The 24,553-nt window shown below is 47.2% G+C and overlaps 4 pseudogenes; all 4 read right to left on the reverse strand.

Moving 5' to 3' along the window:
• Positions 1 to 3,757: 3,757 nt before the first annotated feature.
• On the reverse strand, positions 3,758 to 3,966 carry LOC134899720 (U2 spliceosomal RNA; annotated as a pseudogene).
• Positions 3,967 to 10,495: 6,529 nt separating this feature from the next.
• LOC134899723 (U2 spliceosomal RNA) lies at positions 10,496 to 10,670 on the reverse strand (annotated as a pseudogene).
• Positions 10,671 to 17,239: 6,569 nt separating this feature from the next.
• LOC134899721 (U2 spliceosomal RNA) lies at positions 17,240 to 17,409 on the reverse strand (annotated as a pseudogene).
• Positions 17,410 to 24,066: 6,657 nt separating this feature from the next.
• Positions 24,067 to 24,239, reverse strand: LOC134899698 (U2 spliceosomal RNA; annotated as a pseudogene).
• Positions 24,240 to 24,553: the final 314 nt, after the last annotated feature.

Raw genomic sequence — 24,553 nt, forward strand, 5'->3', positions numbered from 1 at the left:
AGCAAACGAACATTCAGCTTCCACACACCCCTGCCATACCTCACCACGTTCTCACACTCAATCGTACACTCCAAACATTCATGATCCGAATATACCACCCGCCGCTGATCAAATAGCGCACACTCTTACCTAAGAATACATAATCCAGTCGTGACACAATCATTCCTCTATCTGCCTTGTAAGTAGGTTTCGGAGCATTCGCACACCACACACGCGCCACATCCACCAAACTAAAATCCGCAATCAACCGCTTTAACATATTTCCTGTCACATCCACACGACTCACACCCGCGCTCTTTCTATCAGACACCTCAGTCACACAATTAAAGTCCCCCACAAGCATAACAGGTAATCTACCTGGTAAAAAGAAAAAAAAATTTCAAACAGGTTTTTCCGAGCATTTTTGTCTGCCGGAGCATACACATTAAACAACCTAAACTGGAATCCACGATAAACTACATGCACTAAAACACACCGCCCAGGTTCAATAACCGTATAAGACTGGAAAGAAATATCCCTCCCTCTTGCCAACACTCCCACACCGTCATTTTTATTTGCACGGGAACCCGACCACACAGTAGCACCGTGCGGCCAGTCCGCAGCATCCGGCGCCTCAATAATACCACATTCCTGTAAGCATAAAATATCCCCCCCATGCAAAATGAGATCTTCAAACACAGCTAATCTCCTGGCTTTTGATTTAATTCCCCGAACATTCAGGGAAACAACATTTAAGAGACTAGCCAGGATACATTAGAAAAGGGATACAGAAAAAGTGACAGCAATGCAGTATAAACCATAACCAGCTCATGTCCCGGTACAGGTGTCCATAAAAATCTGCACGTCTTCTGCATCTAGATATGGGACCGCAGGGGAGCCCCCCTGCAGATTCTCCACATCTGACACAGACACAGGGGACGACACAATGGCAGTGGCAGTAGAAACACTGGCAGCTGGAGCAGAAGAGGCAACCTCCATCTCCCCCTCCTCCAGCAGCCCATCATAGCGGTTGGAAGTGGATAAACTAGGCACAGTACCTTGAAGACGTGGTCTTTTTGCAGGGCCAGAGTGCGAACCTCCTTTCTTCGTGCGCACCAAGGTGAAGGCATCCAAGTCCGGGGTAGTGCAGCCAGAACTCGCAGGGCTGGCAGCACCGCCAGACACTGTGTCCCATTCCACAGAGCCCTCTGAGTCAGCATCAGAGGACTCTGACGATTCTTCTCCACGGGACCTCTCAGCGGTGCTCGGCGCCACACTGTCCGGCGGCTGGGACAGAAATTCATCAATCACCGCCGAGCCACTGAGCCGCGGGGGGGCGGGGCTAGGCGCGTCCTCAATCTCCGGAGCGCTTCCCCCGGCGGCCGCAGCAGCAGCAGCAGCGATGACAGCAGGAGCTGCAGCAGCGGGATCGCGTCTCACCCAGTGTTCAATAACCCGGCGGGGGGGCTCCTCCTCAGCTTGTAGAAGTGGCGCCACGGCGCCAGACACCTCAGCAGGGGCCATTTCGGGGGCAGACTTGACAGGCACACTTTCAGGATCAGTACCAGACACCCCGGCCGGGGTGCTGGCAATAAGAGATGTTTGTAATAATAAAGCACCCGCAGACACGTCAGATGACACAGGGGCCACCTTGGGGGCATTAAGCTTTTCCAGCACACTAGCAGCAGACGGCGGGGTGTCAATAAACCTCGTACAGGTGCGCATTAAGTGGTCCTGGCTCCCACAGAGATCACACTTCTTTTTCTGGGGGCATTGCGCAGCTTCATGGTCTCCCATCCCACAATTGCGGCAGCATTTCCCTTTCATGCAAGCCTCCTTTGTATGACCAAAGGAGAAACAGTTCCGGCAATATAAGGGCTGCTCCGGGTAGAATAAAAACCCTCTCGCTCCGCCAATAGAAAAATTTGCAGGTGGGTGCATAACACCCCCAATCCCCCCAGGGTCCAGGCGCAGCCGCACCCAGAACCGCGTTTTACCGTTAAAGATGCCCACATAGTTCTGTAGGCGCATACCGCCACGGACAGACGAGCAGTATCTTGTCAGAATGCTTTTATTTGGTCCGGTTCAATAAAGGGATCATACGTATGTACGGTCAGGGGCCGTTCTGCTCCCATGAATAAGGGCAGCAAAGTAAACCCCTGGAGCAGGGGCTCATTAATATGGGCTCTTACCCTCTCGTACGTGTTGATGCAGGTCTCCGGAAACTTGAAAGTCACGTCAAAGGTCCCAGCGTTTGCAAACTCCTGTATGCAATACAGATCATCCTTGTCCACTTGCGCCAAAGGTACCAATATCTTGTGCCAGAGGTGCATCAACGTGCGGTGCTGGCCTCCCACTGTTCTGTCCAACTGTATACGGAAGGTGTTCTTTGCACCCGACATCCTGGCAGCCTCAGAGAAATTTTGATCCACTTCCCCCGAGCTCCCAGAGTCCCCAAAAGGGAAAACTCTGAATCCTACAGGCCAGACCAGGCACACAAGGGCACCTGATCTTAGCCAAAAGGCCGAGAAGCGATAACCCGAATGTGGGCCGAGGGAGCTGCGCAGCCGAAACTGGATCTACAAATCCATCATAGAGAATCACCCTCCCCCCACGCACACTTGCTCTATACTAGTCTATACTATCTGCAGATTAACTTGACTTTTGGCGGCGGTGGCGGCGACGACGATCCCAGCAAATAAGAAGAAGGAAGGAGAAGTCCGGGCTGACAAGCAAGCAGGCAGGCACCCAGGCGCGCGCAACCACACATTCCATCACTCACTCCTGCATCGTGAGTTTTCTCTCCTCCTGCCTTGCAGACTGGCTGGCTGGTGCACAATCATTTGCATTTGATCCGCCTCCCTCCAACGACCACACCCACCAGACATCTGCCGCCCGTTTGACGACCCTGGCTCCGTGCTTATCACATTTACACAATGCTATGCACTTCATCACTTAAGCAGTGGGACATTCATTCTGCAATGGAAGGTTCCCTGGCTGCCTTGAACATGTCTCTAAAATCTGGATTGTTTCAACCAACCCGTTCATCCTGGCAGATTTCCATTTTTCCACTACAGTGTGAGGGCTCTGTGATGTCATCATGATGCACACTCTATGATGTCATCATGATGCGACACACGTGATGTCACAATGTGCTTGGCTGTACGGACTGCATTTCCTTGGCTTGCATACTGACATCCACTTGAGGGAGACACACACCAGGAGATCGATGCAGCATATACATACTGCAGAGCTTGTGCCTTTAGTGTCTCTACAGTAACTATCCACACCTCCTGCAGCCAGCGTGGACACCACCGGCACAAAAATTCAAATTATTTCCAAACATGACCAGGTCGGAAAGACAAGCCCAAAGGATAACCGTAATAGTAAGTTAAGAATGTAGGAATTAATTTCTAAGTGTTAAAGCTTCTTCATCCGTACTTAGTTAGCATTCAGGAATTAGGCCTACGTAGGCCTCACATCCAAATGCTCATCAACTGTTTAAATTTGCCTTGTGTAGAAGGAGGGAATTCAATGGAGACAAGAAGTAGACGCAAAACAAGACTCCACACAGTAGTTCACAGGCGCTTTTATTCATCCATTGCAACATTTTATTTAATAGACAGCAACGATTGAATACAATTTTGAAACAGTGTAAAAGCCTGCTGGCTGGCCAAATCCCCCAAAATCAAGGAATTTAACAATGCGGCAAAAACGTCGACAATCCTTGGGAAAAGCTGAGAGGTTGTCATTAGTCTATTTTTGGATTACAGAATAGGAAAGGTGCACCGGTCCCGGAGGTACTGCAATACCGGGTCAATGCGTGGAGTGGACAGAGCAAGCTCTTCTTCCATCTCCCTGTTCTAAAAATCCATTTAATATATGGCCCCCAGATAGGGGGCGTATCAGATATTAAACTGATAAGAACAGATTTTTTTTTTTTAAACCTCAGTCTGTACTTGCTCCAACCCAGCGTTGAGAAGCGCGTAACATCCATCATACGGCTTTTTTTATTATGAAAAAGAAAATCATGTTCTTATTACAGTAATGTTGATACAGTCAAAAATATAATAAAAAAACTGACAAAAAAACAAGTCCTAACTGAACAAAACCATACAAAAACCACGCCACTCCCCTCAACACACCACCAGAGCCTTCCACTTCCTATGTTTCCACAAGCCTTCCGCATCCGCATCACCTCCCTTGTGCCTATCCCACTAAAAACAAAAATAAAGCTTCCCTAAAACCATTCGCACACATTCTTTAACCACAATATCCTCCTTCTTAAACACCAAAATATTCTGCACGTCCCATAACACCTCCGACACACATACCATAAATAACCACAACAAACGCTCGTTCACCTTACCACTCGCCCCTAAACCATACATAGCCATTTTCCAACTCATCATCCTAACACCAGTCAACTCCTTACATAAACCACCCAAAACCTTCCACACACTCTGAGCATATTCACAATTCCAAAACAAATGCACACCACTTTCACAACCCAGACAAGATTCTCTCGGACATTCAGCCGACCGTACCAAGTCCCTCTTCTTCTGAAATTCCCTCACCGGCAAGACTCCATGTAGCTTCATCCATACAATCTCTCTCTGTCTATTCGTCTGACCACTCACACTTAATCCTTTCCATACTATAGCACTCTCCTTTGACGACAGCCCCTCTATCACACAAAGATCCTCTCTAGCTTTCAGCCGTTTAACCACATTCTTTTTGTCCTTCCATTCTTCCAAACTCACCTCCAACAACTCAAATTTACGAATAAAAGATTCGACCAAAGAATACCACACACACACATGATATGCCATCGGCACCGCATTATCTCTCACTCTCCACTTCAAACCACACAACATCCAACCAGCCATATAACGCATCATGCACGCCGCTTTTGTACTCCCATTCGACATATGCAAGACCTGACAAACATAGTTTATTCCAAAAAACACTTCCAAATTTGGAAAATTAACCCCTCCATTCTTACACTCTTTCAGCACAAACACTCTCTTCAGTCTCTCCATCCGTCCACCCCAGAAAAATAAAAACAACATCCGATTCAACTTCTTAACACAAACACTCCCCGGTGGGAAAATGTTAGCCACGTATAAAAGCATTGGCAACACCACCGCTTTAATATTCAACACCTTACCAAAAACAGTCAATTTCCTCAGAATCCAGAAATTCAACTTTTGAGCCACCTTTCGCCCAACTATATCCCAACTGTCCTTTCCCTTCAAACTTTCGTCAAAAATCACTCCCAATACTTTCAAGCCCCCACTCACACATTCCATTTGATTATCACTCACAGACGCATCACCAAAAACTTTCAACTTAGATTTATCCCAATTCACTCGAAACGCAGACGCACCACAAAATAACGACACACGCAACTTCGCCCTCTCCAAAGCCACTCTTGACCTACCCACAACCACAACATCATCCATATATGCTAAAACTTTTACACACTTTCCACCACTCCCAGGCACCAAAAGTCCACGCATCACTTTATCCGCACGCAACATACACAGCAACGGCTCTAACACACAAATAAAAAGAATCGGTGACAACGGGCATCCTTGTCTAACTCCCGAATCCACTCTCACATGATCACTCAAATTTCCATTCACCAAAATCCGACTAAACGCATCAACATACAATCCCTGCACCTTATGCACAAAACTATCCGGAAAACCCATACTCTCCAACACTCTAAACATAAACTCATGACATACTCTATCATACGCTTTTTCAAAGTCTAAAGACATAACATACATATCCTTCTTTCTACCCAAACTATCGCCAATCAAATCTCTAAACAACATCAAATTATCCGTCACTCGTCTTCCAGGCACCGCACACACTTGTTCTTCTCCAATCACTTGCCCAAGCACCCCTTTCATACGCCATGCTAACAACTTAGCATACATTTTGTAATCTACATTCAACAGCGTGATAGGCCTCCAATTTGCCAACACTTTCCTTTCACCCTTCTTGTATATCAATACCACCACACCCTCTTTCATCTCATCAATCATACCACCAGAATCAAAAATGAAACTCAAAACCTCCACAAAGTCTACTTTTATCACATCCCACATACTCACATAGAACTCAATCGGCAACCCATCACATCCAGGTGACTTATTTTTACGCATACTCTTTAACACAGACTCCACCTCACTTTCTGACACTGCATCCATTAACATATCACACTCACCCTCATCTACTGTCTCTGTTATAGCACTCAAAGCCTCATCAGCCATACCTGGATCCATACTTTTCCACTCATATAATCTCTTATAAAAACGTTCAACCTCAAACATAATCCCATTTTCATCACACACCTCCACACCACAATCATCCAAAAGCACATCCATATCTCTAGCAGCCCCACACACTTTCTTAAAGAAAAATCTACTACACGACTCATCTTTCTCCATATGTTCAACTTTCGACCTAAATATCAAACTACGCCCTTTTTCATACAAGCAGTCATCCACCTCACGCCGCACACTCCTGATATCCTCAGACGCATCCTCACCCAACTCTCTCATAGCATACAAAAAATCCAAACGCTTCAAAGCCCAATCATACTGCATACGTTTCTTCCGCGCCACAGTACACCCCATTCTCCGGAAAAAAAACCCAATCATACGTTTCACCCATACCCACCATTCAAGAATATCCGCAAACTCATGCTTACGCTCCCGCCACTGACCATATTTCACACTAAAATTCTTCCGCACATACTCATCCTCAAGCAAACGAACATTCAGCTTCCACACACCCCTGCCATACCTCACCACGTTCTCACACTCAATCGTACACTCCAAACATTCATGATCCGAATATACCACCCGCCGCTGATCAAATAGCGCACACTCTTACCTAAGAATACATAATCCAGTCGTGACACAATCATTCCTCTATCTGCCTTGTAAGTAGGTTTCGGAGCATTCGCACACCACACACGCGCCACATCCACCAAACTAAAATCCGCAATCAACCGCTTTAACATATTTCCTGTCACATCCACACGACTCACACCCGCGCTCTTTCTATCAGACACCTCAGTCACACAATTAAAGTCCCCCACAAGCATAACAGGTAATCTACCTGGTAAAAAGAAAAAAAAATTTCAAACAGGTTTTTCCGAGCATTTTTGTCTGCCGGAGCATACACATTAAACAACCTAAACTGGAATCCACGATAAACTACATGCACTAAAACACACCGCCCAGGTTCAATAACCGTATAAGACTGGAAAGAAATATCCCTCCCTCTTGCCAACACTCCCACACCGTCATTTTTATTTGCACGGGAACCCGACCACACAGTAGCACCGTGCGGCCAGTCCGCAGCATCCGGCGCCTCAATAATACCACATTCCTGTAAGCATAAAATATCCCCCCCATGCAAAATGAGATCTTCAAACACAGCTAATCTCCTGGCTTTTGATTTAATTCCCCGAACATTCAGGGAAACAACATTTAAGAGACTAGCCAGGATACATTAGAAAAGGGATACAGAAAAAGTGACAGCAATGCAGTATAAACCATAACCAGCTCATGTCCCGGTACAGGTGTCCATAAAAATCTGCACGTCTTCTGCATCTAGATATGGGACCGCAGGGGAGCCCCCCTGCAGATTCTCCACATCTGACACAGACACAGGGGACGACACAATGGCAGTGGCAGTAGAAACACTGGCAGCTGGAGCAGAAGAGGCAACCTCCATCTCCCCCTCCTCCAGCAGCCCATCATAGCGGTTGGAAGTGGATAAACTAGGCACAGTACCTTGAAGACGTGGTCTTTTTGCAGGGCCAGAGTGCGAACCTCCTTTCTTCGGGCGCACCAAGGTGAAGGCATCCAAGTCAGGGGTAGTGCAGCCAGAACTCACAGGGCTGGCAGCACCGCCAGACACTGTGTCCCATTCCACAGAGCCCTCTGAGTCAGCATCAGAGGACTCTGACGATTCTTCTCCACGGGACCTCTCAGTGGCTCGGCGCCACACTGTCCAGCGGCTGGGACAGAAATTCATCAATCACCGCTGAGCCGCGGGGGGGCGGGGCTAGGCGCGTCCTCAATCTCCGGAGCGCTTCCTCCGGCGGCCGCAGCAGCAGCAGCAGCAGCGATGACAGCAGGAGCTGCAGCAGCGGGATCGCGTCTCACCCAGTGTTCAATAACCCGGCGGGGGGGCTCCTCCTCAGCTTGTAGAAGTGGCGCCACGGCGCCAGACACCTCAGCAGGGGCCATTTCGGGGGCAGACTTGACAGGCACACTTTCAGGATCAGTACCAGACACCCCGGCCGGGGTGCTGGCAATAAGAGATGTTTGTAATAATAAAGCACCCGCAGACACGTCAGATGACACAGGGGCCACCTTGGGGGCATTAAGCTTTTCCAGCACACTAGCAGCAGACGGCGGGGTGTCAATAAACCTCGTACAGGTGCGCATTAAGTGGTCCTGGCTCCCACAGAGATCACACTTCTTTTTCTGGGGGCATTGCGCAGCTTCATGGTCTCCCATCCCACAATTGCGGCAGCATTTCCCTTTCATGCAAGCCTCCTTTGTATGACCAAAGGAGAAACAGTTCCGGCAATATAAGGGCTGCTCCGGGTAGAATAAAAACCCTCTCGCTCCGCCAATAGAAAAATTTGCAGGTGGGTGCATAACACCCCCAATCCCCCCAGGGTCCAGGCGCAGCCGCACCCAGAACCGCGTTTTACCGTTAAAGATGCCCACATAGTTCTGTAGGCGCATACCGCCACGGACAGACGAGCAGTATCTTGTCAGAATGCTTTTATTTGGTCCGGTTCAATAAAGGGATCATACGTATGTACGGTCAGGGGCCGTTCTGCTCCCATGAATAAGGGCAGCAAAGTAAACCCCTGGAGCAGGGGCTCATTAATATGGGCTCTTACCCTCTCGTACGTGTTGATGCAGGTCTCCGGAAACTTGAAAGTCACGTCAAAGGTCCCAGCGTTTGCAAACTCCTGTATGCAATACAGATCATCCTTGTCCACTTGCGCCAAAGGTACCAATATCTTGTGCCAGAGGTGCATCAACGTGCGGTGCTGGCCTCCCACTGTTCTGTCCAACTGTATACGGAAGGTGTTCTTTGCACCCGACATCCTGGCAGCCTCAGAGAAATTTTGATCCACTTCCCCCGAGCTCCCAGAGTCCCCAAAAGGGAAAACTCTGAATCCTACAGGCCAGACCAGGCACACAAGGGCACCTGATCTTAGCCAAAAGGCCGAGAAGCGATAACCCGAATGTGGGCCGAGGGAGCTGCGCAGCCGAAACTGGATCTACAATCCATCATAGAGAATCACCCTCCCCCCACGCACACTTGCTCTATACTAGTCTATACTATCTGCAGATTAACTTGACTTTTGGCGGCGGCGACGACGATCCCAGCAAATAAGAAGAAGGAAGGAGAAGTCCGGGCTGACAAGCAGGCAGGCAGGCACCCAGGCGCGCGCAACCACACATTCCATCACTCACTCCTGCATCGTGAGTTTTCTCTCCTCCTGCCTTGCAGACTGGCTGGCTGGTGCACAATCATTTGCATTTGATCCGCCTCCCTCCAACGACCACACCCACCAGACGTCTGCCGCCCGTCTGACGACCCTGGCTCCGTGCTTATCACATTTACACAATGCTATGCACTTCATCACTTGGGACATTCATTCTGCAATGGAAGGTTCCCTGGCTGCCTTGAACATGTCTCTAAAATCTGGATTGTTTCAACCAACCCGTTCATCCTGGCAGATTTCCATTTTTCCACTACAGTGTGAGGGCTCTGTGATGTCATCATGATGCACACTCTATGATGTCATCATGATGCGACACACGTGATGTCACAATGTGCTTGGCTGTACGGACTGCATTTCCTTGGCTTGCATACTGACATCCACTTGAGGGAGACACACACCAGGAGATCGATGCAGCATATACATACTGCAGAGCTTGTGCCTTTAGTGTCTCTACAGTAACTATCCACACCTCCTGCAGCCAGCGTGGACACCACCGGCACAAAAATTCAAATTATTTCCAAACATGACCAGGTCGGAAAGACAAGCCCAAAGGATAACCATAATAGTAAGTTAAGAATGTAGGAATTAATTTCTAAGTGTTAAAGCTTCTTCATCCGTACTTAGTTAGCATTCAGGAATTAGGCCTACGTAGGCCTCACATCCAAATGCTCATCAACTGTTTAAATTTGCCTTGTGTAGAAGGAGGGAATTCAATGGAGACAAGAAGTAGACGCAAAACAAGACTCCACACAGTAGTTCACAGGCGCTTTTATTCATCCATTGCAACATTTTATTTAATAGACAGCAACGATTGAATACAATTTTGAAACAGTGTAAAAGCCTGCTGGCTGGCCAAATCCCCCAAAATCAAGGAATTTAACAATGCGGCAAAAACGTCGACAATCCTTGGGAAAAGCTGAGAGGTTGTCATTAGTCTATTTTTGGATTACAGAATAGGAAAGGTGCACCGGTCCCGGAGGTACTGCAATACCGGGTCAATGCGTGGAGTGGACAGAGCAAGCTCTTCTTCCATCTCCCTGTTCTAAAAATCCATTTAATATATGGCCCCCAGATAGGGGGCGTATCAGATATTAAACTGATAAGAACAGATTTTTTTTTTTTAAACCTCAGTCTGTACTTGCTCCAACCCAGCGGTGAGAAGCGCGTAACATCCATCATATGGCTTTTTTTATTATGAAAAAGAAAATCATGTTCTTATTACAGTAATGTTGATACAGTCAAAAATATAATAAAAAAACTGACAAAAAAACAAGTCCTAACTGAACAAAACCATACAAAAACCACGCCACTCCCCTCAACACACCACCAGAGCCTTCCACTTCCTATGTTTCCACAAGCATTCCGCATCCGCATCACCTCCCTTGTGCCTATCCCACTGAAAACAAAAATAAAGCTTCCCTAAAACCATTCGCACACATTCTTTAACCACAATATCCTCCTTCTTAAACACCAAAATATTCCGCACGTCCCATAACACCTCCGACACACATACCATAAATAACCACAACAAACACTCGTTCACCTTACCACTCGCCCCTAAACCATACATAGCCATTTTCCAACTCATCATCCTAACACCAGTCAACTCCTTACATAAACCACCCAAAACCTTCCACACACTCTGAGCATATTCACAATTCCAAAACAAATGCACACCACTTTCACAACCCAGACAAGATTCTCTCGGACATTCAGCCGACCGTACCAAGTCCCTCTTCTTCTGAAATTCCCTCACCGGCAAGACTCCATGTAGCTTCTTCCATACAATCTCTCTCTGTCTATTCGTCTGACCACTCACACTTAATCCTTTCCATACTATAGCACTCTCCTTTGACGACAGCCCCTCTATCACACAAAGATCCTCTCTAGCTTTCAGCCGTTTAACCACATTCTTTTTGTCCTTCCATTCTTCCAAACTCACCTCCAACAACTCAAATTTACGAATAAAAGATTCGACCAAAGAATACCACACACACACATGATATGCCATCGGCACCGCATTATCTCTCACTCTCCACTTCAAACCACACAACATCCAACCAGCCATATAACGCATCATGCACGCCGCTTTTGTACTCCCATTCAACATATGCAAGACCTGACAAACATAGTTTATTCCAAAAAACACTTCCAAATTTGGAAAATTAACCCCTCCATTCTTACACTCTTTCAGCACAAACACTCTCTTCAGTCTCTCCATCCGTCCACCCCAGAAAAATAAAAACAACATCCGATTCAACTTCTTAACACAAACACTCCCCGGTGGGAAAATGTTAGCCACGTATAAAAGCATTGGCAACACCACCGCTTTAATAATCAACACCTTACCAAAAACAGTCAATTTCCTCAGAATCCAGAAATTCAACTTTTGAGCCACCTTTCGCCCAACTATATCCCAACTGTCCTTTCCCTTCAAACTTTCGTCAAAAATCACTCCCAATACTTTCAAGCCCCCACTCACACATTCCATTTGATTATCACTCACAGACGCATCACCAAAAACGTTCAACTTAGATTTATCCCAATTCACTCGAAACGCAGACGCACCACAAAATAACGACACACGCAACTTCGCCCTCTCCAAAGCCACTCTTGACCTACCCACAACCACAACATCATCCATATATGCTAAAACTTTTACACACTTTCCACCACTCCCAGGCACCAAAAGTCCACGCATCACTTTATCCGCACGCAACATACACAGCAACGGCTCTAACACACAAATAAAAAGAATCAGTGACAACGGGCATCCTTGTCTAACTCCCGAATCCACTCTCACATGATCACTCAAATTTCCATTCACCAAAATCCGACTAAACGCATCAACATACAATCCCTGCACCTCATGCACAAAACTATCCGGAAAACCCATACTCTCCAACACTCTAAACATAAACTCATGACATACTCTATCATACGCTTTTTCAAAGTCTAAAGACATAACATACATATCCTTCTTTCTACCCAAACTATCGCCAATCAAATCTCTAAACAACATCAAATTATCCGTCACTCGTCTTCCAGGCACCGCACACACTTGTTCTTCTCCAATCACTTGCCCAAGCACCCCTTTCATACGCCATGCTAACAACTTAGCATACATTTTGTAATCTACATTCAACAGCGTGATAGGCCTCCAATTTGCCAACACTTTCCTTTCACCCTTCTTGTATATCAATACCACCACACCCTCTTTCATCTCATCAATCATACCACCAGAATCAAAAATGAAACTCAAAACCTCCACAAAGTCTACTTTTATCACATCCCACATACTCACATAGAACTCAATCGGCAACCCATCACATCCAGGCGACTTATTTTTACGCATACTCTTTAACACAGACTCCACCTCACTTTCTGACACTGCATCCATTAACATATCACACTCACCCTCATCTACTGTCTCTGTTATAGCACTCAAAGCCTCATCAGCCATACCTGGATCCATACTTTTCCACTCATATAATCTCTTATAAAAACGTTCAACCTCAAACATAATCCCATTTTCATCACACACCTCCACACCACAATCATCCAAAAGCACATCCATATCTCTAGCAGCCCCACACACTTTCTTAAAGAAAAATCTACTACACGACTCATCTTTCTCCATATGTTCAACTTTCGACCTAAATATCAAACTACGCCCTTTTTCATACAAGCAGTCATCCACCTCACGCCGCACACTCCTGATATCCTCAGACGCATCCTCACCCAACTCTCTCATAGCATACAAAAAATCCAAACGCTTCAAAGCCCAATCATACTGCATACGTTTCTTCCGCGCCACAGTACACCCCATTCTCCGGAAAAAAAAACCAATCATACGTTTCACCCATACCCACCATTCAAGAATATCCGCAAACTCATGCTTACGCTCCCGCCACTGACCATATTTCACACTAAAATTCTTCCGCACATACTCATCCTCAAGCAAACGAACATTCAGCTTCCACACACCCCTGCCATACCTCACCACGTTCTCACACTCAATCGTACACTCCAAACATTCATGATCCGAATATACCACCCGCCGCTGATCAAATAGCGCACACTCTTACCTAAGAATACATAATCCAGTCGTGACACAATCATTCCTCTATCTGCCTTGTAAGTAGGTTTCGGAGCATTCGCACACCACACACGCGCCACATCCACCAAACTAAAATCCGCAATCAACCGCTTTAACATATTTCCTGTCACATCCACACGACTCACACCCGCGCTCTTTCTATCAGACACCTCAGTCACACAATTAAAGTCCCCCACAAGCATAACAGGTAATCTACCTGGTAAAAAGAAAAAAAAATTTCAAACAGGTTTTTCCGAGCATTTTTGTCTGCCGGAGCATACACATTAAACAACCTAAACTGGAATCCACGATAAACTACATGCACTAAAACACACCGCCCAGGTTCAATAACCGTATAAGACTGGAAAGAAATATCCCTCCCTCTTGCCAACACTCCCACACCGTCATTTTTATTTGCACGGGAACCCGACCACACAGTAGCACCGTGCGGCCAGTCCGCAGCATCCGGCGCCTCAATAATACCACATTCCTGTAAGCATAAAATATCCCCCCCATGCAAAATGAGATCTTCAAATACAGCTAATCTCCTGGCTTTTGATTTAATTCCCCGAACATTCAGGGAAACAACATTTAAGAGACTAGCCAGGATACATTAGAAAAGGGATACAGAAAAAGTGACAGCAATGCAGTATAAACCATAACCAGCTCATGTCCCGGTACAGGTGTCCATAAAAATCTGCACGTCTTCTGCATCTAGATATGGGACCGCAGGGGAGCCCCCCTGCAGATTCTCCACATCTGACACAGACACAGGGGACGACACAATGGCAGTGGCAGTAGAAACACTGGCAGCTGGAGCAGAAGAGGCAACCTCCATCTCCCCCTCCTCCAGCAGCCCATCATAGCGGTTGGAAGTGGATAAACTAGGCACAGTACCTTGAAGACGTGGTCTTTTTGCAGGGCCAGAGTGCGAACCTCCTTTCTTCGTGCGCACCAAGGTGAAGGCATCCAAGTCCGGGGTAGTGCAGCCAGAACTCGCAGGGCTGGCAGCACCGCCAGACACTGTGTCCCATTCCACAGAGCCCTCTGAGTCAGCATCAGAGGACTCTGACGATTCTTCTCCACGGGACCTCTCAGCGGTGCTCGGCGCCACACTGTCCGGCGGCTGGGACAGAAATTCATCAATCACCGCTGAGCCGCGGGGGGGCGGGGCTAGGCGCGTCCTCAATCTCCGGAGCGCTTCCCCCGGCGGCCGCAGCAGCAGCAGCAGCAGCGATGACAGCAGGAGCTGCAGCAGCGGGATCGCGTCTCACCCAGTGTTCAATAACCCGGCGGGGGGGCTCCTCATCAGCTTGTAGAAGTGGCGCCACCGCGCCAGACACCTCAGCAGGGGCCATTTCGGGGGCAGACTTGACAGGCACACTTACAGGATCGGTACCAGACACCCCGGCCGGGGTGCTGGCAATAAGAGATGTTTTTAATAATAAAGCACCCGCAGACACGTCAGATGACTCAGGGGCCACATTGGGGGCATTTAGCTTTTCCAGCACACTCGCAGCAGATGGTGGGGTATCCATAAACCTCGTACATGTTCGCATTAAGTGGTCTTGGCTCCCACAGAGATCACACTTCTTTTTCTGGGGGCATTGCGCAGCTTCATGGTCTCCCATCCCGCAATTGCGGCAGCATTTCCCTTTCATGCAAGCCTCCTTTGTGTGCCCAAAGGAGAAACAGTTTCTACAGTATAAAGGCTGATCTGGGTAGAATAAAAACCCTCTGGCTCCGCCAATAGAAAAATTTGCGGGTGGGTGCATAACACCCCCAATCCCCCCAGGGTCCAGGCGCAGCCGCACCCAGAACCGCATTTTACCATTAAAAATGCCCACATAGTTCTGTAGGCGCATACCGCCACGGACAGACGAGCAGTATCTTGTCAGGAATGCTCTGATTTGGTCCGGTTCAATAAAGGGATCATACATATGTACGGTCAGGGGCCGTTCTGCTCCCATGAATAAGGGCAGCAAAGTCCACCCCTGGAGGAGGGGCTCATTAATATGGGCTCTTACCCTCTCGTACGCGTTGATGCAGGTCTCCGGAAACTTGAAGGTGATGTCAAAGGTCCCCGCGTTTGCAAAATCCTGTATGCAATATATATCATCTTTATCTACTTGTGCCAACGGTACCAAGATCTTGTGCCAGATGTGCATCAGCGTGCGGTGCTGACCTCCTACTGTTCTATCCAGCTGTACACGGAACGTATTCTTTGCACTCGACATCCTGGCAGCCTCAGAGACTCCAGCAAGTTTTGATCCACTTCCCCTAAGCTCCCAGAGTCCCCAAAAGGGAAACCCTGAATCCTACAAGCCAGACCAGGCACACAAGTGCACCTGATCTTAGCCAAAAGGCCGAGAAGCGATAACCCAAATGTGGGCTGAGGGACCTGCGCAACCGAAACAGGATCTACAATCCATCATGGAGAATCACCCTCCCCCACGCACGCTTACGCTATACTATTTGCAGATTGACTTGACTTTTGTTGGCGGCGGCGGTCCCAGCAAAGAAGAGGAAGAAGGAGAAGTCCGGACTGACAAGCAGGCAGTCCCCCAGGCGCGCGCAACCACATTCCATCACTCACTCCTGCATCGTGAGTTTTCTCTCCTCCTGTCTTGCTGGCTGCTTGACTGACTGGCTGGCTGATGCACAATCATTTGCATTTGGTCCGCCTCCAACATCCACACCCACCAGACGTCTGCCGCCCGTCCCGTCTGTCCCTGCTGGCTCCGTGCTTATCACATTTACACAATGCTATGCACTTGCACTTCATCACTTAAGCAGTGGGACATTCATTCTGCAATGGAAGGTTCCCTGGCTGCCTTGAACCTCCTGTCTCTAAAATCTGGATTGTTTCAACCAACCCGTTCATCCTGGCAGATTTCAATTTTTCACTACAGTGTGAGGGCTCTGTGATGTCATCATGATGCACACTCTATGATGTCATCATTATGCGACACACGGGATGTCACAATGTGCTTGGCTGTACGGACTGCATTTGCTTGGCTTGCTTACTGACATCCACTTGAGGGAGACACACACCAGGAGATAGATGCAGCATATACATACTGCAGAGCTTGTACCTTTAGTACCTGTAACAGCAACTATCCACACCTCCTGCAACCAGCGTGGACACCACCGCCACAAAAATAAAAATTATTTCCAAACATGACCAGGTCGAAAAGACCAGCCGAAAGGATGATCATGATAGTAAGTTAAAAATGTAGGAATTCATTTCGAAGTGGTAATGCTTCTTCGTTCGTACTTAGTTTGCATTCAAGAATTAGGCCTACGTAGGCCTCACATCCAAATGCTGATCAACTGTTTCAATTTGTCTTCTGCAGAAGGAGGGAATTCAATGGAGACAAGAAGTAGACGCTAAATAAGACTCCACACAGTAGTTCACAGGTGCTTTTATTCATCCATTGTAACATTTTAATAAACAGCAAAGATTGAATACAATTTTGACACAGTATAAAAAGCCTGCTTACAAAATCCAAGAGTTTATCAATGCGGCAGGCAAAAACATTGCAAATCCTGGGGAATAAGCTGAGAAGTCATCATTCATCTATTTTTGGAATACAGAATAGGAAAGGTGCACCGGTCCCGGAGGTACTGCAATACCGGGTCAATGCGTGGAGTGGACAGAGCAAGCTCTTCTTCCATCTCCCTGTTCTAAAAATCCATTTAATATATGGCCCCCAGATAGGGGGCGTATCAGATATTAAACTGATAAGAACAGATTTATTTATTTATTTATTTTTTTACCTCAGTCTGTACTTGCTCCAACCCAGCGGTGAGAAGCGCGTAACATCCATCATGCGGCTTTTTTTATTATGAAAAAGAAAATCATGTTCTTATTACAGTAAAGTTATTACAGGCTGAAATATGAACAAAAATCGGACAATAAAAATCCCTAACTGAAAAGAAAAACTGCAAAAACCCTCACTACTCCCCTCAACACGCCACCAGAGCTTTCCACTTCCTATGTTTCCACAAGCCTTCTGCGTCTGCATCACCTCCCTTGTGTCTATCCCACTGGAAACAAAAATAAAGCTTCCCTAACACCATTCGCACACATTCCTTAACAACAATATCGTCTTTCTTAAACACCAAAATATTCCGCACGTCCCATAACACTTCCGACACACATACCATAAATAACCACAACAAACGCTCGTTCGCCTTACCACTCGCCCCTAAGCCATACATAGCCAATTTCCAACTCATCATCCTAACACCAGTCAACTCCTTACATAAACCACCCAAAACCTTCCACACACTCTGAGCATATCCACAATTCCAAAACAAATGCACACCACTTTCACATCCCAGGCAAGATTCTCTCGGACATTCAGCCGACCGTACCAAATCCCTCTTCTTCTGAAACTCCCTCACCGGCAAAGCTCCATGTAGCTTCATCCACACAATCTCTCTCTGTCTATTCGTCTGCCCGCTCACACTTAATCCCTTCCATACTATAGCACTCTCCTTAGACGACAAACCCTCAATCACACAAAGATCCTCTCTAGCTTTCAAACGCCTAACCACATTCTTTTTGTCCTTCCATTCCGCCAAACTCACCTCTAACAACTCAAACTTACGAATAAACGATTCGACCAAAGAATACCACACACACACATGATAAGCCATTGGTACCGCATTATCTCTCACTCTCCACTTCAAACCACACAACATCCAACCCGCCATATAGCGCATCATACACGCCGCTTTTGTACTCTCATCCAACATACGCAATACCTGACACACATAGTTTATCCCAAAAAACACTTCCAAATTTGGAAAATTAACACCTCCATTCTTACACTCTTTCAGCACAAACATTCTCTTCAGTCTCTCCATCCGTCCACCCCAGAAAAATAAAAACAACATCCGATTCAACTTCTTAACACAAACACTCCCCGGTGGGAAAATATTAGCCACGTATAAAAGCATTGGCAACACCACTGCTTTAATAGTCAACACCTTACCAAAAACAGTCAATTTCCGCAGACTCCAGAAATTCAACTTTTGAGCCACCTTTCGCCCAACTATATCCCAACTGTCCTTTCCCTTCAAACTCTCGTCAAAAATCACTCCCAATACTTTCAAGCCCCCACTCACACATTCCATTTGATTATCACTCACCGACGCATTCCCAAACACTTTCAACTTAGATTTATCCCAATTCACTCGAAACGCAGACGCACCACAAAATAAAGACACACGCAACTTCGCCCTCTCCAAAGCCACTTTAGACTGACCCACAACCACAACATCATCCATATATGTCAAAACTTTTACACACTTTCCACCACTCCCAGGCACCAAAAGTCCACGCATCACTTTATCCGCACGCAACATACACAGCAACGGCTCCAACACACAAATAAAAAGAATGGGTGACAAGGGGCATCCTTGTCTAACTCCCGAATCCACTCGCACATGATCACTCAGATTTCCATTCACCAAAATCCGACTAAACGCGTCAACATACAATCCCTGCACCTTACGCACAAAACCATCCGGAAAACCCATACTCTCCAACACTCTAAACATGAACTCATGACATACTCTATCATACGCTTTTTCGAAATCTAAAGACATAACATACATATCCTTCTTTCGGCCCAAACTATCTCCAATCAAATCTCTAAACAACATCAAATTATCAGTCACTCGTCTTCCAGGCACCGCACACACTTGTTCTTCTCCAATCACTTGCCCAAGCACCCCTTTCATACGCCATGCTAACAACTTTGCATACATCTTATAATCCACATTCAACAACGTGATTGGCCTCCAATTTGCCAACACTTTCCTATCACCCTTCTTATATATCAATACAACCACACCCTCTTTCATCGCATCCAGCATACCACCCGAATCAAAAATAAAACTCAAAACCTCCACAAAGTCATCTTTTATCACATCCCACATACTCACATAAAACTCAATCGGCAACCCATCACATCCAGGCGACTTATTCTTACGCATACTCTTTAACACAGACTCAACCTCACATTCCGACACTGCAGTCATTAACATATCACACTCACCCTCATCCACTGTCTCAGTTATTGCACTCAAAGCCTCGTCAGCCATATCCTTATCCATACTCTTCCACTCGTATAACCTCTTATAAAAACGTTCAACCTCAAACATAATCCCATTTTCATCACAAACATCCACACCGCTATCATCCAAAAGCACATCCATATCTCTAGCAGCCCCACACACTTTCTTAAAGAAAAATCTACTACACGACTCATCTTTCTCTAAATGTTCAACTTTCGACCTAAATATCAAACTACGCCCTTTCTCATACAAACAATCATCCACCTCACGCCTCACACTCCTGATATCCTCAGACACATCCTCACCCAACTCTCTCATAGCATACAAAAAATCCAAGCGCTTCAAAGCCCAATCATACAGCATACGTTTCTTCCGCGCCACAGTACACCCCATTCTCCGAAAAAAACCACCAATCATACGTTTCACCCATACCCACCATTCAAGAATGTCCGCAAACTCATGCTTACGCTCTCGCCACTGACCATATCTCACACTAAAGCTTTTACGCACATACTCATCCTCAAGCAACTGAACATTCAGCTTCCACACACCCCTGCCATACCGCACATCGCTCGCACACTCAATCTTACACACCAAACATTCATGATCCGAATACACCACACACCTCTGATCAAAAGACACATACCTCACACCCTTACCTAAGAACACATAATCCAATCTTGACGTAATCATTCCTCTATCTGCCTTGTAAGTAGGTTTCGGATCATTCACACAACACACGCGCGCCACATCCACCAAACTAAAATCCGCAATCAACCTTTTTAACATATTTCCTGTCACATCCACACGACTCACACCCGCACTCTGCCTATCCTTGACATCCATAATACAATTAAAGTCCCCAACAATCACCACAGGCAACCTACCTGGTAAAAATTGTGTCAATCTATCCAATAGCTCAATACGCTCGACTTTATCAGCCGGCGCATAAACATTAAATAAACAAAATTCAAAACCCCGAAAACAAATATGCACTAAGAGACACCTCCCCAGTACAATTACAGTATATGAAACAAAAGAAATATCCCTTCCCCTTGCCAAAACACCCACTCCATCATTTTTATTTTGCCTAGAGCCCGACCACACAGACAAGCCATGCGGCCAGTCAGCAGCGGCAGGAGCCTCAGAGATACAGCATTCTTGTAGACACAACAGATCACCCCCATTACACAGTAAGTCATCAAACACAGCAATACGCCTTGCCCTAGATTTTATTCCCCGAACATTCAGGGAGGCAATAGTAAGAGACCTAGCCAGGATGAGATACAATTATATAGGGGTAAACATATATGACAACAATATACAGAATCTCCGGATCAAGTCCCGTTGCAGGTTTCCATGAAGGATTGGACAACATCTTCCTCCAGGTATGAGGCGACAGGGGAGCCCCCCTGCCGATCCCCAGCCACAAGTGCAGGCACAGAAGAGATGTCCGTAGTAACACTGGAAGCCACAGATGCCCCCTCATCCCCCACTGACTCCACAGAGCCAGACACTTCCATCCCACCCTCCTCCACACACAAGCCTGCATAGCGGTTATTAGTAGGAATCACTGACAATGTACCTGTGAGCCTGGGTCTTTTTGCAGAGCCTGCAGCAGAAGCGCTCCGCTTAGATCTCACCACCTTAAAATCTTCTTCCACTGGTGTCTCAGCCCTGGACGCTGCTGGGCTGCCCCCCCCCTCCAGATACAGTGTCCCACTCCACTGAGCCGTCGGAATCTTCAGAGCCTGCGTCCGATGACACAGCCCACTCTCCTCTCCGTGCGCCCGCAGCACCACTCACAGCGGGGCTGTCCGGCACTGGGGACGGGTACTCGTCAATTACCGCTGATCCGCTGAGCCGCGGGGGGGCGGGGCCTAGCGGTGACCGGATCCCCAGCTCACTCCCCCCCGCCAGCCTCAGCAGCAGCAGCGGCGGCCGCGGCTCCCTCCTCAACCGCTCTGACAAGCGCTGCTGACTCCTCCTCCATATTCAAACGGCGCCGCGCGCCCGAACTGTCAGTGGGGGCTGTCAAAACGGCGGGCTCGGTGGTAATAACGGCTCCTGACACCCCCGCAGGTGCGGCGGCCACAGTTGACACAATCACAGAGGGCACACTCACAGGGGCACTGGAAATGACAGGCTGATCCTGCATAACAGCCTTAGCAGTTTGGGGGTCTAAACGGGCAGTAACAGAGGGGTGGGGGTCAGTAACTTTCGGGCATGAGCGCATCAAATGGTCCTGGCTGCCGCACATATCACAGCGCTTACGCTGGGGGCATGTAGCCGCCTCATGATCCGCCATACCGCAGTTTCTGCAACATCTCTGCTTCATACACTGATCCTTAGTATGGCCTAATTCATAACAGTTACGGCAGTAAGATGGCTGCTCCGGATAGAAAAGGTACCCCCTCGCACCCCCAAGGGAAAAATTTGCAGTAGGGTGTTTAACACCCCCAATACCTCCAGGGTCCAGGCGCAGCCGCACCCAGAACTTTGTCTTGCCGTTAAAGATCCCGACATAGTTCTGTAGGCGAACACCCCCTCGCACTGATGAACAGTAGCGCTGCAAGAACGCCTTAATCTGGTCCGGCTCCACAAATGGGTCGTACATATGTACAGTTAATGGCCTCTCAGCTCCCATAAATAAAGGCAGTAGGGTAAAACCCTGTAACAGTGGCTCAGTCAAATGGGCTCTTACCCTTTCATAGGCGTTGATGCAGGCACCTGCGTAAGAGAATGTGACGTCAAAGGTCCCAGCAGTGGGGAATTCTTGAATGCAGTAAACGTCCTCTTTCTCCACTTTAGCGATGGGCACCAATATCTTGTGCCACACGTGCATTAAAGTACGATGTTGTCCTCCAACGGTCCCGTCCATTTGTATACGAAATGTATTTTTAGCTGACATCCTGGCAGTCGTGAAGACCCCAGCAAGGGCGACGATCCACTACTCGTTCAAATCCCAGGGCCCCCAAAAGGGAAACCCCGAATTCCTAAAGGCAGACCAGGCACACAAGTGCACCTGATCTTAGCCAAAAGGCCGAGAAGCGATAACCCGAATGTGGGCTGAGGGACCTGCGCAACCGAAACAGGATCTACAATCCATCATGGAGAATCACCCTCCCCCACGCACGCTTACGCTATACTATCTGCAGATTGACTCGACTTTTGTTGGCGGCGGCGGCGATCCCAGCAAAGAAGAGGAAGAAGGAAGGAGAAGTCCAGACTGACAAGCAGGCAGGCAGTCAGTCAGTCAGTCACCCAGGCGCGCGCAACCACATTCCATCACTCACTCCTGCATCGTGAGTTTTCTCTCCTCTCCTGTCTTGCTGGCTGCTTGACTGACTGGCTGGCTGATGCACAATCATTTGCATTTGGTCCGCCTCCAACAACCACACCCACCAGACGTCTGCCGCCCGTCCCGTCTGTCCCTGCTGGCTCCGTGCTTATCACATTGACACAATGCTATGCACTTGCACTACATCACTTAAGCAGTGGGACATTCATTCTGCAAACGGAAAGGGTTCCCTGGCTGCCTTGAACCTCCTGTCTCTAAAATCTGGATTGTTTCAATCAACCAACCCGTTCATCCTGGCAGATTTCAATTTTTCACTACAGTGTGAGGGCTCTGTGATGTCATCATGATGCACACTCTATGATGTCATCATGATGCGACACATGTGATGTCATCATTATGCGACACACGTGATGTCACAATGTGCTTGGCTGTACGGAATGCATTTGCTTGGCTTGCTTACTGACATCCACTTGAGGGAGACACACACCAGGAGATGGATGCAGCATATATACATACTGCAGAGCTTGTGCCTTTAGTGCCTGTAACAGCAACTATCCACACCTCCTGCAACCAGCGTGGACACCACCGCCACAAAAATAAAAATTCTTTCCAAACATGACCAGGTCGAAAAGACCAGCCGAAAGGATGATCATGATAGTAACTTAAAAATGTAGGAATTCATTTCGAAGTGGTAATGCTTCTTCGTTCGTACTTAGTTAGCATTCAAGAATTAGGCCTACGTAGGCCTCACATCCAAATGCTGATCAACTGTTTAAATTTGTCTTGTGCAGAAGGAGGGAATTCAATGGAGACAAGAAGTAGACGCTAAATAAGACTCCACACAGTAGTTCACAGGTGCTTTTATTCATCCATTGTAACATTTTAATAGACAGCAAAGATTGAATACAATTTGGACACAGTATAAAAAGCCTGCTTACAAAATCCAAGAGTTTATCAATGCGGCAGGCAAAAACATTGCAAATCCTGGGGAATAAGCTGAGAAGTCATCATTCATCTATTTTTTGGGATACAGAATAGGAAAGGTGCACCGGTCCCGGAGGTACTGCAATACCGGGTCAATGCGTGGAGTGGACAGAGCAAGCTCTTCTTCCATCTCCCTGTTCTAAAAATCCATTTAATATATGGCCCCCAGATAGGGGGCGTATCAGATATTAAACTGATAAGAACAGATTTTTGATTGAAAAAGCGTCTTTATTGGCATAAAGTAGCAAAAAACAGACGGGTACATTTGACAAACATAAGTGCCGTGTCGCAGCACAGGCCAAAACACAGCACAGATGCAGACTGTATAGTGCAGTCGAAGAACTACGGCGCAGGCCTGTAGCCTACACTGTAGTTCTCAGACTGCACTATGCATTTAAACGATACAATAACACAACAGTTAATAAGGCTATGGGTGTGGAGGGTAGGAGGGTGAGGGAGGGTGAGTCACATGCCCGAAGCTTTATTGAAGGACAGACACATATAAGGGGAGGGGCAATAAATAGAAAAGACATCAATAAAA

Source organism: Pseudophryne corroboree, chromosome 3 (genome assembly GCF_028390025.1).
Source record: "Pseudophryne corroboree isolate aPseCor3 chromosome 3, aPseCor3.hap2, whole genome shotgun sequence".
Classification (NCBI taxonomy): Eukaryota; Metazoa; Chordata; class Amphibia; order Anura; family Myobatrachidae; genus Pseudophryne; species Pseudophryne corroboree.